Source organism: Rhopalosiphum maidis, chromosome 2 (genome assembly GCF_003676215.2).
Source record: "Rhopalosiphum maidis isolate BTI-1 chromosome 2, ASM367621v3, whole genome shotgun sequence".
In the NCBI taxonomy this organism is placed as follows: Eukaryota; Metazoa; Arthropoda; class Insecta; order Hemiptera; family Aphididae; genus Rhopalosiphum; species Rhopalosiphum maidis.
This window is the reverse complement of record NC_040878.1, coordinates 3011531-3026826: the sequence shown is the minus strand read 5'-3', so window position 1 is coordinate 3026826 and position 15296 is coordinate 3011531. Positions and strand designations below refer to the sequence as shown.

At 27.2% G+C, this 15296-nt stretch overlaps 1 pseudogene; it reads left to right on the top strand.

Moving 5' to 3' along the window:
* The first annotated feature begins 6112 nt into the window (after positions 1-6112).
* LOC113555146 lies at positions 6113-9111 on the top strand (annotated as a pseudogene).
* The last annotated feature ends 6185 nt before the right edge of the window (positions 9112-15296 follow it).

Here is a 15296-nt window from a genome sequence, read left to right as displayed (position 1 = left end):
AGTTCAAGTAGTGTAACAAATTAGTTTTCGTTCAACTAAATAACTAGTTTTAACTTTACTAAATCGTGATAATGAAGTATTACGCTCTTCAATATATGTATAATACATGTATTTTGTATACATGATATATATATATATATATATACTATCATATTATACGCACATGGCACACTGTTATACAGCACAGGATAATGCGGCAGGGCCCTTACCAAAGTTGAGTTAAATCCCATTAACGAAATCCGTTTTTACATTTTTTAAACATACACTAGTCGTATGTCGTCTAGTATTATCTGATGATAAAATATGACTACTTAAACCTAATAAAAACGAGCATTTTTAATGCCTATTTTAATGTACTGTGTACACTGTACCATACACACTTGAACAACATTTTTAATCAGAACATATTTTAATACATATTATATTATATTCATGATCAAATCAGCTAATACGTACATACAACGTGCATTACAATAAGCTACACGATAGCTATGCGATGACGGTTAAGGTTCGGCGTTCAACCGAATGGTCTTGTCATAAGTGCGATAGTTTTCTAAGACCATTTACATCATTGTATCGATAACTGGAGTACGTTGAGTGTTATGCAGGTAGTTGAAATCATCTGTAAACGCGACGTATGTCCGCACGTATGGACTGTAAACGCATATAAAATCAATACAATAATAATCCTTACTGGGTAGACCCACTTTAATGTACTATAATATTATATTGATCTAAAATATTAATACTTTTTTGTGATTTAATAACATATAATACAATATACATAACAAATTTATAAATGAGTCTGACCTGATCAGCGACAGGAAAGGATAACCGAAACGCTTCAAGTTAGATCACCGTTGAGCCGTATCACACCATATACTATAAGTTAAGTTTTTATAAGTTCAACCGCGGTAAACTACACCCGGCGTGTAATAGTATATAATAGCCGAACCGCGAATTAGAATATCGAATTAAATACCGAACGAACCGATTATAAAATGTCAGCAGACTCGCGTTGACACTATATAATTATAGTACACGCCGTGTGTACCGTGTAAGGAAAATTCGAACAGTGAATAAAATTAATATACACCGCGTACAATAATAATAACAATAGAAATGGCGTCGGAACGACAACGGCGACGACGACGACGACGACGCATCGATAGCCACCGATGAAGCTCATTAGTCCATCAATCCGTCGATACGACACGGTCACATTACAATCAATTGATAACGAATTCTGCTGACATCAAATGATATCAACCACGTAATGTACTTGCAGCAGCTTCGGAATTCGGCGGACGGTTCAAAATTATGATTATTATTCGAATATAAATTAAATTTTTTCCACGTCATCGCCCCAACCATTTTTAGTCGGCTGCTGGACTGTTATGTTAAATGTGCTCGCGTTTATATATGTTTTTGGGTGACAGCGCAAAAAAACGCGGGTGATAAATTGGCTTGTTAAAGAAAGTTTAGACCGTTCTGTGGGCACGTCGCAAACGGAGAAGTAATGAGAGACGAAAGGATAGGCGGGGAATCACGCAGTCCGTCACATCAGTGTAGTGCTTAACTCTATCTATCTATACAGAGTGATTCATCAAGTATGCGCATCCACGATTTTCTCATTTAATAATGAATTTGTTTAAATTCCGATTTGTTGACATTTTTAAATGTACTTAAAGACCATATTTTCAAATAATGAAGCTCCTTTTCTACTATAAAATCTTTAGTAGATAATTATTTTTAAAATGTTGATATACTTAATTAAAATTTAAATATTATGTAGTTTTTCAGTTATTAAAATATTTCTTCGGTAGTTCTTGAAAATGGTATTACAAAAATATAAAATATATATTATTTTAGATTTTGTGTTTATTTTACTTGAACTGTTTTTACAAGCTCATTATCGTAGATAATAGTACACGAAATGAAATAACTCAAAAATTGCTTATTTGCGTTTTGATTTTATTACGTAAACATTATCGAATAAAAAAACCTCTAAATAATTTAAAGTGAAAAAAGGAGGCTTTCATTTGAAAAATAAAAATTTGTATCTCAACAACTATATTCGACTTCTTAAGTAGCACGAACAAATCTTAAGGATTTGAAATTAATGCTTTTATGTGTAAAAATTTAAAAAATCGGAATAACTGAATTCTCGTTGAATCACTCTGTATACACATACACACACACATACACATATATATATAGTTTTTGTTTCTATATCGTGATGAGTGTGTATAAGTATATATTTATATGACGAAAACGTCCGTTTAGCCCCTTCTCCGCGCGCGTACGCCACCTAAGTGGATCTATCCCGTGGAGAAAGGATTACCGCGACGACCGACCAGAACGTGGGACTGAATAAGGGACGAACGCGCACAGCATTCGACTTATCTTTTCCGAAATACCTATGTACATAAGAAAAAAAGTATTACGATTGAATGGCCATCGGCGCACTTCAGGATGCCGCAACGACCGGACGGGTTGAAAGAGTTGGAAAATATAATATTGTGTTCAAAGTATTGTTTCATTTATCGGGAAAAAACATTTTCACGGAAACTTTTTTCTTCCGACCGTTTTCTTATGTGATCGTAATAACGTATTAAATATGTTGTTACAATACATTTTTTTAACGGAAACGTATTCAATTGAAAATACGATCCGTTACAATATCGTTATTATTGTTGCGCTGATAATTGTGCAGAAACCCAGATTGTTATTTGCAATATGGCACGATGAATATTTACGGTAGTTTAATTGTTATAAGTAGGTATTGTAAATTACAATTATCATAACAACTTATTTCGTTTTTAATCAATTTTTTTTTTTTTTTTTGTACACGAATCCGCATACAAATTTAAAAATCAAACTTCTATTATATAAAATCCTTTTAAGACCCATCTGAACCCATGAACTACCGCTCTGGGATAGTATAAAAAAATTGTACATAAATAAAATTCAAACTTTCTAAAACATTTCCCTCAGAAAAATAATTAACGCACCTCCCTTCATATTTAATTACATATTCCCTTAAGATTTAAAAATAACTACAGTCCTCATGAAGCTAATTTTTTTTACAAAAAATTTTATAAGAACTATACTACCACCTTAATTTTTTTATAAACAACGTCCATCTCAGGAAATCCACCACGGTGCTTAAGCGTAGTCGGTGCCACAATCTTTTATTAATTAATTCATTTTATACTTAAATATTTTTATTTATGTGTTTCGAATTAATTAATCAACTAAAAAACAAATAGATAAGGAAACTAGTGGGTGGTTTCTTCCTTAAAATTGATTAAAATTGTTATTAATTTACTATATATATATATAAAAGAATAGATTGTAAATAACTTAAAAAACAATTAAGTTTTTACAACGATAAAATGTCTTTTGTTATGGTTTTTATATGTAAGAAATTAAATCCAAGAATATTATGTGTGCTCGACAAAGAATGTGTTCTTTGTATCTCAATGTTCTACGAGAAAATAACGAGTGATAAATAATAATTTATTCATCTTAAAAATATTTTCCAAAGATCCAACTTTGTCTTCATGAAAATTACTGTTGTACTTGTATTAATGTAAAATACAAATAATTTTAACCAAATGAATTTTACAAATACTATTATGAAATGCATGTAATAGTTGGATGCAAGTACTTTGTATTAATAATTGCAAGTAAAAACGTTAAATTTGTTGTAATTTGAATATGTAAGCAAAACCGACACGATAACATTTAAAGTAAAAAAATAAAAATGTATATTTATTTATTTTATTCTAAATTTTTACAACGACATTGTTGTCACTATCATGTCAAGTTTTATTGAAATAAAATGAAATAAATCGTTATGTACAAAAGCATTTGTTTTTAGATCTATTATTGCGTTTTTTTTTCTATATAAATATCCACTATCACTTATCAGAACAATACTAAATTGAATTTTTAATAATTATAAAAATGTTTATGCTCAAATTGTTTTTTTATTATTTTTTTTTTGACTGACACAATATTATAATAAATCACAATTATTACTTTGGTTTAAAACACTAATTAAAAATAAAAAAAACTTTTAAATATTGTTTGTCGGGAAATAAAAGCCACAAAAACGGTAGTCAAATGGTTTTTTTTAACAAAACCGCTAAGTTTGTTTTCATTTCGTTTGTATAATAAATAATAATATAAATACTATTTTATTAATCTATTTTATTATGTAAAAAAAGTCACTAAAATTAATAATGTTTCAGAAAACTTTACTTTCTTAAATTGAAAAGTCGAGAAATTATTTTCCTTAGAATAACATTAAATACTAATAGAAAAAGTATTATACTTGACGATTTTTTCACAATATTCAAAAATTAATGCAATTAAATTTTACACAACCCATATCCTTTTTTAAAATAATTTATGTGAATTAAATTTTTCAATCATTACCTTTATTATTTTTTGAATACATCCTTTATTTATACATAATATTTTGTATTTAATAATCATACACATTTATAAAAACTAAATTTGATTAAAATCGTAATTATTCTAACTCTTTTATGGTAATAAAAGTTTAATTTTTTTTTTTTTTAAATAATTTGTTGAATTTATGTATCATAGTTAATTATAAAACTATATAAGACTTTATTTAATTAATTTTGAATTTACAAAACAACGGTTTTTATTAATAAATTATTGCATAATATCTGCATTGTATAATACGATATGATACCAGCTGATTATATTATATTTGTTAATTGAATCAGTAATAATATTATTTTATTTTTGAAACAGACAAAATGTATTATATGTCCATTAGTATAATAAATTATTAATATGGCCATAAATTATAACTGATACCGATGGTATAGATGGATGTATTAATTCGTGCGTATAACAAAAAACCTAATTTTGATATAAGTTCATGAATTTATTTAACTCGTTTTGTGGGATTCATTCAATAATCCATTTCGTTTCGTTTGCTGAGTTAAAACAATTGAATCTCTGCGCTGCAGCAGTTGTAATATTAAGTAATCACTTAACTTTGTTATTTGCAGTCATAATATTTGCCAAGAAACCTAAATCCTCATCATAGTCTTTACAATTTAACTATATAATCAAATAATATATATTGAGTCGTTTGTATGTTTAATATTTACACATGCATAAATATTGATAGTTAATTTACTTAAATAATGTATCGTATTATGTAACCATTTTCCTTAGAATTACAAATTATTAATTATACGAACATTTTAAATTTAATTTTATTAAAAGAATACATTTTTTTTTCAAAATTGTTGTTTCAAGTTATTGTGTGTTAGACATAGCTAATTATTATTTAAATTTACCACCCTCAAAAAATTCATCCATTATACAATATTTAATATTTTACTTAGTATAATGTTCAATAATAACAGTTAAACAAAACAACTCATACATAGAAGAATTGATAAAATATTTAATGATCACTGTATCAACATTAGCATAGTAAAATAGCAAATATCAAATCTACTACCGTGAAAAACTTATAGAACATCTATATTAAAAAAATCATAGAAAATTATAAAAAAATATTCAAATATACGTATAAACAAATATTTTATAAAAAAAGTCGAAAAACTTCCTAATTATAAATTTATTTATTATGACGCCTAAAAACTTTTTTTGATTGAAGATAATTATACAGAGGATATTAAAAATAAAAATATTAACATGAAAAATATTATAATATTAGTTTTAGTATATGTTAGTTTGATTGGTAATGCACTTTTAAATTTTTTTTTAAAAATACGAAATTAGTAAGTACTAAATTTAGAATAAATAATAATTATTTTTTTTCGGATCAAGTTCAGTAGGCGAAGGTATTATATTTGTTGTTGCTGCTGCCTTACGTTTGTTAGATTTGATGACTGAACAACACAGTAGTGAATTAAGACGTCTTGCTTACCTGTTGATGATTTAATATCTAAAATTATTAGTAAATATTACTCTGGACCTGATATCACCTGAGAGATAAAAATTATTTTTTTTTTAACAAACCCAAGAATAAAACGATTATTGAAAAAAAAACGAATTCATATTAAGAGAAATTAATGGGCTTAAGGAAAAAATGAATGAAATGAAAAAACAAGCCTTATCAATTGTAGAAACCGCTGATAAGAATTATGACAGCATTATGTTAGACCTTACTGAAGGTACTTGCAAATTTCTAGATTATATCATGCCATAAGACAACATTTTTCAAAAGACAAAAAACATTCTAATTTTACGAACAATATCAATGGGTTACATAATGTTTTTTTGTATGGAAATAACAACTCAATCACGATCCATCTTAACAAAACACGTTTATAAAACCGTTGCTTATTTTTTTAATAACGGTTTTTCAATCGTCACTAATTTTATGTAACTCTATAATAAATAGTATACCTGCATAGTATTAATAATTATATTGAATTATTTTGTATGACACAATAAGTTATATTTTATGATTTTAAAAATAGGATCCATTTGAAAAAATAGGCCGTCACTCGTGTGGTTTAATCAAAGAAGGATTAGTTCTGTTATTAAATTTATATTAAATTGTTTTTTTTACTTAATACTATTTAAAATTGTATTTTTTAGGTCGATCATCATGGGATCTGTAGCATACCATCGCGGCGAGATACTCACAATTTCCAACTGAATAAAATATGACGTCAATGAAATAATTCATAACCCTTATTCTAATGATTTAGCCCTGTAAAGTGTGCGCAGACGATTTTGGTGAATTGTAAGTATTATTATAATTATTTTAGCATGTAATCATTTTTGTTTCATTTAAATTAGTAGATTTAGAATTCAAAGTATATATTTTCTATAAAAAATATTTCTTGTATTTTTTATTATATGGATGATGGCGTTTAAAAATTCTTATTCATCATTCAAAAAGCCGAAAAGCTTCCTAATTATAAATTTATTTATTATGACGCATCAAAAGCTAAAAAATGATAACTCCTGCTATACCAGTTATTGTATCAAATTACTAATACAAAACAAATTGCAAAATAAGTTTGCATAGCACAGATAAAATTTTGGCAATATATACACACATAAAGTATATAAGAAACTGTGAAAAACTCGGTAATTACATCATTTTTTTTAGATTTTTAGATAAGTGTAATGAACAACGAAAACATAAGTAACTTAAAATTAAAAATAATATCAGAAGCAAAAACTGTGAAAATAACATCACTGTTGCTCAACACTATTAAGGGAAATTAAACTGGCAAAAGAAATGAAAAAAAATTTATACATTTTAATATTATTATGAAATAACAATTAAAGATAAATTAATTTTAGACTTTACGCGTAGGAAGACTAGCTATTAAAGTATTAAAAAATTAGAAAAAAATGATCTGAAATAAAAAAGAAACCAAATTCAATGAAGTAAAATAGAGAACCAAGCGTAAAAAACATAGGACACTTTAAAAAAAAAAAATATGTCATTCTAACGCGTTCACAAATATTGGGCTACTTGATCTACTTACGGCTACGTTATGTGTAAAAAAGATCAGAATGAATTCTCAACTTGGGGAATATAATAATTAATTGTAATAAAACTCAATTTATAAAATATTTTCATCGATAATTTATTGTAATAACATGCAAGTGTTAATAAAACCAATCTTTTGGGAGATGGCTTAGGCTGTTCATATTATTACTTCTATAACAAGATTTTCATAGACAAAAAAAACTTTTACTCTAAATAAATAAACTTTATAATTTGTTTTGAAATTTCATTGAAAGAGGGGGGGGTTGAACTCATAAAACTCTTTCTTGTGTACGCACCTGATAATGTGTATATTATATCGTTATGTATAATATTCAAAGCCAATACAACTATCATTAATATATTTTTAGTATTACTATTGTTATATTATATAAAAAAATATTGACATGTGACAATGTAAGTTAACAATTGACACGACTTAGATGCTTATCGAAATACATTATTAACAAATAAAAAAATAATAACAGTGTTTACTGTGTTTCTATTTTTTTTTTTTAGAGTTAAAAATGTAAATCAAATTAGTATACCCTCAGATGTAAAATCAATATCGCAAATATATACATATGTGTTTATTTAATACATTTATACTATTCTATCTTGACATCTGGTTAATTCACCAGATTTAAGGTTACCATCAAAACAAATAAATCAGCCGATGACAAAAGCTGCTATGAGAAATATATTTTTAATCATAATAGATTACCTGCGAAATACAACAAGACAGAGAAAGAAAAAAGATTGACAAATAAAATGTGTTGGTTGAACATCTGTGCAGTAGCAATAAGAGCGACAATAGTATGTATTAACCTTCATTAATAGATTCTTATTTTGAATATATTGGTTTATAAAAATAACTTAAACATAAATCTGTTGATTTACTAAAGAAAATAAGACACCAGTCATCAAAGCGCTTTACTGCGGCGCCAAGTAAGCAAACCAATCGCTAATTTTGTTAAAGAACGAGCAAAACAATCTCCAGTATTTCGATCGTATGTTTGCAGGTTTGCTCAGTTTACCAATTCGTGTTAAGTTAAACTGACAATGCAATTCTTGAATCTTGATACTTCTATAAAGGTCAAAGTCAAACCTTCAAGTGAAACTATGGCCATCGAGCTCGGATCAAATTTACTAGGCGAAGGTATTATATTTGTTGTTGCTGCTGCCTTACTTTTATTAGATTTAATGGTCGAACAACACAATGCTGAATTAAGACGTCTTACTTACCTGGTTGATGATTTAATATCTAAAGCCATGGGTCACCAAATGGCGGCCCGCCAACACATTTATCCGGCTTGCAGACAAAGAATAAATAACACATATTACGACAAAATTATATATGTTATGATTGTAAATTATTATTTTTGTTAAATATTATTGGTTTTTAAATAATATAAATATGTACTTAAGATCTTGATGGCCCAGGAAAAATTTTTAGATTCCTTTTGTGGCCCTTCAAAAATATTAATTGGTGACCCCTGTCTAAAGTCATTAATAAATCATACTCTGGACCTGATATCACCTCAGAGACACCAAAAAGTAGTAGTAGCAAAATCTAATAATAATATAAAAAATAATAAAACGCCAAAATTTATTTTTTAAATATTTTTGCTGGTACCACAGAGCGGCAATAGTATGTATTAACCTTCATTAATAGATTCTAATATACGCCAGAATTAGAATTTCGATTTGAGTTTTTGATATGTATGTGTACCATTCACAATATCATACATTTGAAAATAAAAAAGCTCTATTTATATCGTGAAAAATTGAGTTACAGGTGACGGTTGGCCTGATGGACATTGTAAGTTTTAATCAGTGATGATGTAATTGATCATCAATCACAGTGGTCAAGAGTTATTGGTAATTCGTGGGCGTGCGCAGACTCTAAAAACGGCTAGTGCCCATATTTATTATCGGCCTTCTGATGTCTGAGCAATAATTTTATAACTCCCTTTTCTTACATAGTTTAATATAAATGTAATTATATTATTTTAAATACTTTATATTAAACAGGTACTACTAAATTAAAAAAAAGTATGATTATCTAACAAATATAAAAATTATGAATTACACAGCTAGAAATCATAAATGTATTTTATGTACTTAGAGATGAGACATTCGTCCATTAACTATAATATTATTGAATTCATATATTACTGCATTTAAATCTACCTTTGATACCATTTCTTGTTCTGTAAAAAGTAGTAACAATGAGTAATGACTCCAAACGTTTATGACCCATTGCACTGCATAATTTGTTTTTAAAATTTTTTTTTACTAAGATTAATTTTTAAAAAATGCATTCATACGTACTGTTGGTTACAGATATAATTGTAAATATTTTTAAAGTTTTAAAAACACAAGCATGTAATGTGAAATTTCTAGTGTTTTTCAACCAATGAGTCCATTCATAAACGAATTCACTAGTAGAACCATTTAGTTGCATAACATTTTGATAATTTTTTTAAAATTTCAGTTCAGTAAATAAATCTACCTCTGAAACCTTGAAAATTCTAACAACATTTTTGTAGTATTTTGAGTTGTATTCATATCTAACGTGCATACCATAGCATCAACCAAGACAAATTTTAAAAAATTATTTAAAATTGAACGAATTTAATTATTTAGGTAGATTGAGGCATAGGGCACTTCGGCCCATGAAAAATCACAGGGCGCACGCCTATTGAATTTCATTATCGGATATTATATTTTCGATAACGAGAGTGTGGCATATATAATCTTATAGGTTTCACGGCCACCTCGAATATCGGTTATACCTATAAATAAATGCTGTGTATTATTATTATATTTTTTAATACATGCAACATGGCTAATAACAAACAAAAGTCAACAACCATCCTTTGTTACGTACAAGGCTAAACAAATATTTAACTACATAACCATTGTGTAATTCATTCTTCGAAATTGTGTTTTGTTCAAAATAATGAATTCTTGCATAATTAATGTAAGTATATAATATTATAATGTTTTTCCAATAATAAAACTGGAAATAATATTGTTACGTATTTTTATTTTGGATTGAAAATAATTATACCGAAGACATTAAAAAAAAATATATATCAACATGAAAAATATTATTTTGTTACTTTTAGTATGTGTTAGTTTTGGTAATGCATTATCAATTTTTGTTGGAATTGCGAAATTGGTAAGTACCAAGTCTAGAATGTATACAAATTATTGTTTATTTTTATTTATTTATTTTTTTAATGAACCCAAGAATAAAACAATTATAGAACAAAACAACGCAATATTAAGAGAGATTAATGGGCTGAAGCCGCTGAAGGACAAAATTAATTCAATTGAAAAACAAAACTTACCATTGATAACCACCGCTGATAAGAATGGCATTATGTTCGCCTTTTCTGAAGGGTACTCTCAAATTTTCAAATTATATCATGCCATAGGACAACATTTTCAAAAGACAAAAAACATTCTAATTTAACGAACAATATCAACTACGGACCAGATATCAATGGGTTACATAATGTTTTTTTGTATGGAAATAACAGCTCAATCACGATCCATCTTAACAAAACACGTCTATGATAACCGTTGCTCGTTTTTTTTTTAATAACAGTTTTTCGATAATCACTAATATATGTAACTCAATAATAAATATTATATCTGCATAGTATTAATAATTATATTGAATTATCTTGTATGACACAAGTTATATTTTATGATTTTAAAAATAGGATTCATTTGAAAAAATAGGCCGTCACTCTTTTGGACTATATATTTAGGTTGGTTCAAATAAATGTATTTAACTACAAGATACATATTGAGTGTCAGGTCCCTATTATATCAATAACAATATTTAGTGGTATAGAAAAAGATTAGAACAAATTTATTAATGCTCTTTAACTTTAAGTTAAAAACCCGATTTACTACGATTTTCTAAAAAAGACTACCAATGATTTGCAGAAATAATATGTTCAGATACCCCTGTATTGATCACATTTCTAATAGTTGTGTGTTCGTTTATTGAAAATTCACCAAAAAGCACATCGGTATGTTCGTACATACATCAACTACACGGTATAAGAGTATCAGAATTAAGTATTAAAAAATTTGAGGTCCGTCAGCCTAGCCTCCCGAATTCAAAATTTTGATCTCAAATCTTTTTAGATAATTAGTACCTAATTTGTAACAATTTGTAATGCAAAAATCGGAATTTATAATCCAAAAATTACCCTCGAAATCGACGTTTTCAAATTTTGGGATGCTGGCCTGACTCATTTAATATACAACATGTAATTACAAAATTATAAGTGTATTGGTTTGTAGTCATTCACGTTCTATAATATTTAAAATTAAAATGTGTGAATAGTTCTTATAATATCTCTTATTTTTTAAACTAGAAAAACTTTTTTTATCAAATTTTTAATTTAATTATTATTTACCAAATTATACTAAAATTTACTAGACGTTAGGATTTTAATTATTTTATTATTATTATTATCTAAATAGTAAAATGTATGAATAATTATTATAATATCTTTAATTTTAAAAGTCGTTATTTCTTAAAAATATATTTATTTGATCGAGGAAATTATGATTTTTTAATATATCATAAGGTGTAGTTACTATTTAGGTTATATTAATAAACAATTAAGACAATAATTATGTCCTATTTATTTCCTAGTGAAACCCGACTGCGATATATTTAACAGTTGCAACAGTAGTCTGCCTGTCAGACATTTTTCCTTGGTCAATATATAAACGATTGATATAATTTTTTGGGTGACGCTGTAAAAGTTTATATAGTATATTTTTATATTTTTATAAATTTGTTTTAACTTAGAAAAATTCACATTTACTATCAACTTATTAATATTGTTATTAATATGACGTGTACGATTTTCGATTTTTTAAATATAATAAGTATAAAAAAATTATTTGTAAATTTAATTTAATACAAGTTATGCACGCATTTAACCAGTGAAGTCAGACAACAGAAACAGCGCGAGCCACGACACTATAGGACAAGCGATGACGGTGGAGACTTTGATGCACACGAGGTACGTGATGATTGTAGCTAGGAACACAGACGTCATTGAGCGTTCAATTTCTGAGCGTTTCCGAACAATATATTTTACCTATAAGTTGCTATATTTACTACTGGTAACAATGGTACGCATATATACCAAAACTTCTGGAACGCCATTTTAGTTTAATATATTTTATAACGACACAAGTCATCAAAACACATACATAAATACTGTTTGGAATTGTATCGATTTAACTATATACAAAACGGGAATAAATATCGTAATTTGTATAATGTTATTATCTTAAAAATCCAAATTTTTGACTTGTGTCATTATATAGTCTCCGGGGTGTGGTAAAATACATAATTACAATTTAAAATAATAAATCATAAAAATAATTCAAAAAATTAGTGTAAAATGTTGATGCGAAAGTGGTAAAATAAATCGGTACTTACGAATTTACATCTCGCAGATTTCACAATGAGATTTGCTCTTTTTGATCGTAACATTTTAAAATAATAGTAAAATAAATTTAATGTTAACTAATAATATTTAACACAAATAAAACATAATAATTAAGCAATCACGTTCGGTTGTTTGTCAAATATAATAATCATCAATGACGACCAAAAATAATATAGTCTATAATTATTTGTGGTATTGTCTAGCTACGAGTTACTCGTGACAAAATAAATTTGGCAAAGACAATGAAGAATTAGATGAATATATTTAAGCCATGGTATTGTATGCTGTAACTTTCCGTGTCCCGCACTTGTAATGTGTGCACCCGTAATTTTCGCTCCGTTTACTAATATATTTATCTACTCTAAAACAGTGAAATTTAAGTTACATTTTAACCGTGTTGACTCCAAAAAAAATTATTATTCGTGTAATTATAACCACGCACTCCCCTCTCCGGGGACTTCCCCTTAATAGGGAAACTAAGCATATCGCGAGTAAAACGTCATTATATTATAATGCCTTCCTATACCTTCCGTAATAATAACACGTTACCGAACAAAACCACTGCAAATAAATATACAAAGGAACTTTTCCCTAACAGATTAGATACTGGCCATAATGTTCATGCTAAAATACCAACAATTAAAATTATAAACAAAAAAAAAACCTATCAATCGATACTGGTATGGGTTCAAATCATGTCGATTCTGACGAAAATACAAATAATTGACAATTAGTCACAAGTTTGACACAAAACGTCAACAAATCCAAAAATGCCAAACAATCAAAATATATTTTCTACTCCAAATCGTTATAAAAAAACATGAAATTAAAAATGTTGATAAAAAAAATCAACATAATAATGAGTGTTGTTTGATAAAAGAATCACCCTATATAGGGTCGTCCGACTAAACTTTACCATTCCATTATTATTGAGTTTAATATGAAAATCTATTCGTACATAACGCGCAGATAATGTATATGATAACGCACACGCACACACATGAATGAGTATAAAATAAAGTACGGACGTTGAGGGGACTAAAATAATATACTGACGTGTACGCTATGGTGTATAATCGTATAATATGTCGTGAACAGTAGTTATCGAGTTGAAAGTTAAAATATTCATTTTATCGTTCAAATCGCAAGGCGCGTTGTTTACAGATGTATAATTTTTCGACGTTTTTAAAACGAAAACGCTTTGTGAACATTAGAAAACGACGAAGCGAAATAAGTAAATATTTAAAACTCATATCTTGCGCTCGTCCAGAATAATCTATTCTATAACAGTTTCACTGATCTTCACCGCGTCTACGTAAATATTTAAATAGATGAAATACCCCGATCAAATTTTAAATTTCAAACTTAATCGAAAATAAGAAGTATACTTTTATTAAAAGCCGGTGTGGCTAAACAGATAAAAACGATTTGAAAATCTCGAAAATTCGGAGTTTTTAATACTCGGCAATAGTATAATTTTATTACGGTACTAAAAATAAATATTTCAAATGTCAAGTTTTTAGGTGCCTACTTTTTTTATGGTCGCGTTTGAAATCTACATCAAGTATATCATATTAACAGATATTAATAAAGAATCCACAAAATTTGGCAAAATCGTTATGTATTAAGTAAATTATTTGTGTAGACTTTAATATTAGTATGACATATAATATTTATTCATAAATCGTATTTAATTTGATTTTTTTTTTAAATGTTTCTACACGGAGAATATAGTTTTATCAAATTGAATTTTTTCAACATTATTCAAGTCACGTCTTACATTGATAATAGTACTCTTCATACTCAAACAATTGAAACTAAATGTTCAATGATGCAAACGAAATTCAATCATAACGTCTTCATCGTGGTTCAATTTTATCGCATGACATACGGTACGAAGAATTCATTCAGATATGCCCCATCTGAATATACAAGATAAAACATAATAACAATTTATAAGTTAATATATTATAATACATTCAAAATATATTTAATACCGTTATATTCATTTTGAAAGGTTTTGACATACATACATTTCGTCCATAAGATTATAGTACTTATTATTGTTATGCTCAAGTTATACAATTATTAAAATTTCGATTTTGAATTACTTAGATGTTTTATGGCATTTAAGGACTGTGTACAACTTATAGGACTACGGGGTCATATTATATAAAACACAATTAAAAAAAAAATATGTATACATAATTTATACTTCCATAAGAATTACTCAAAACCTCTACGTTATATGTATTATAATACAC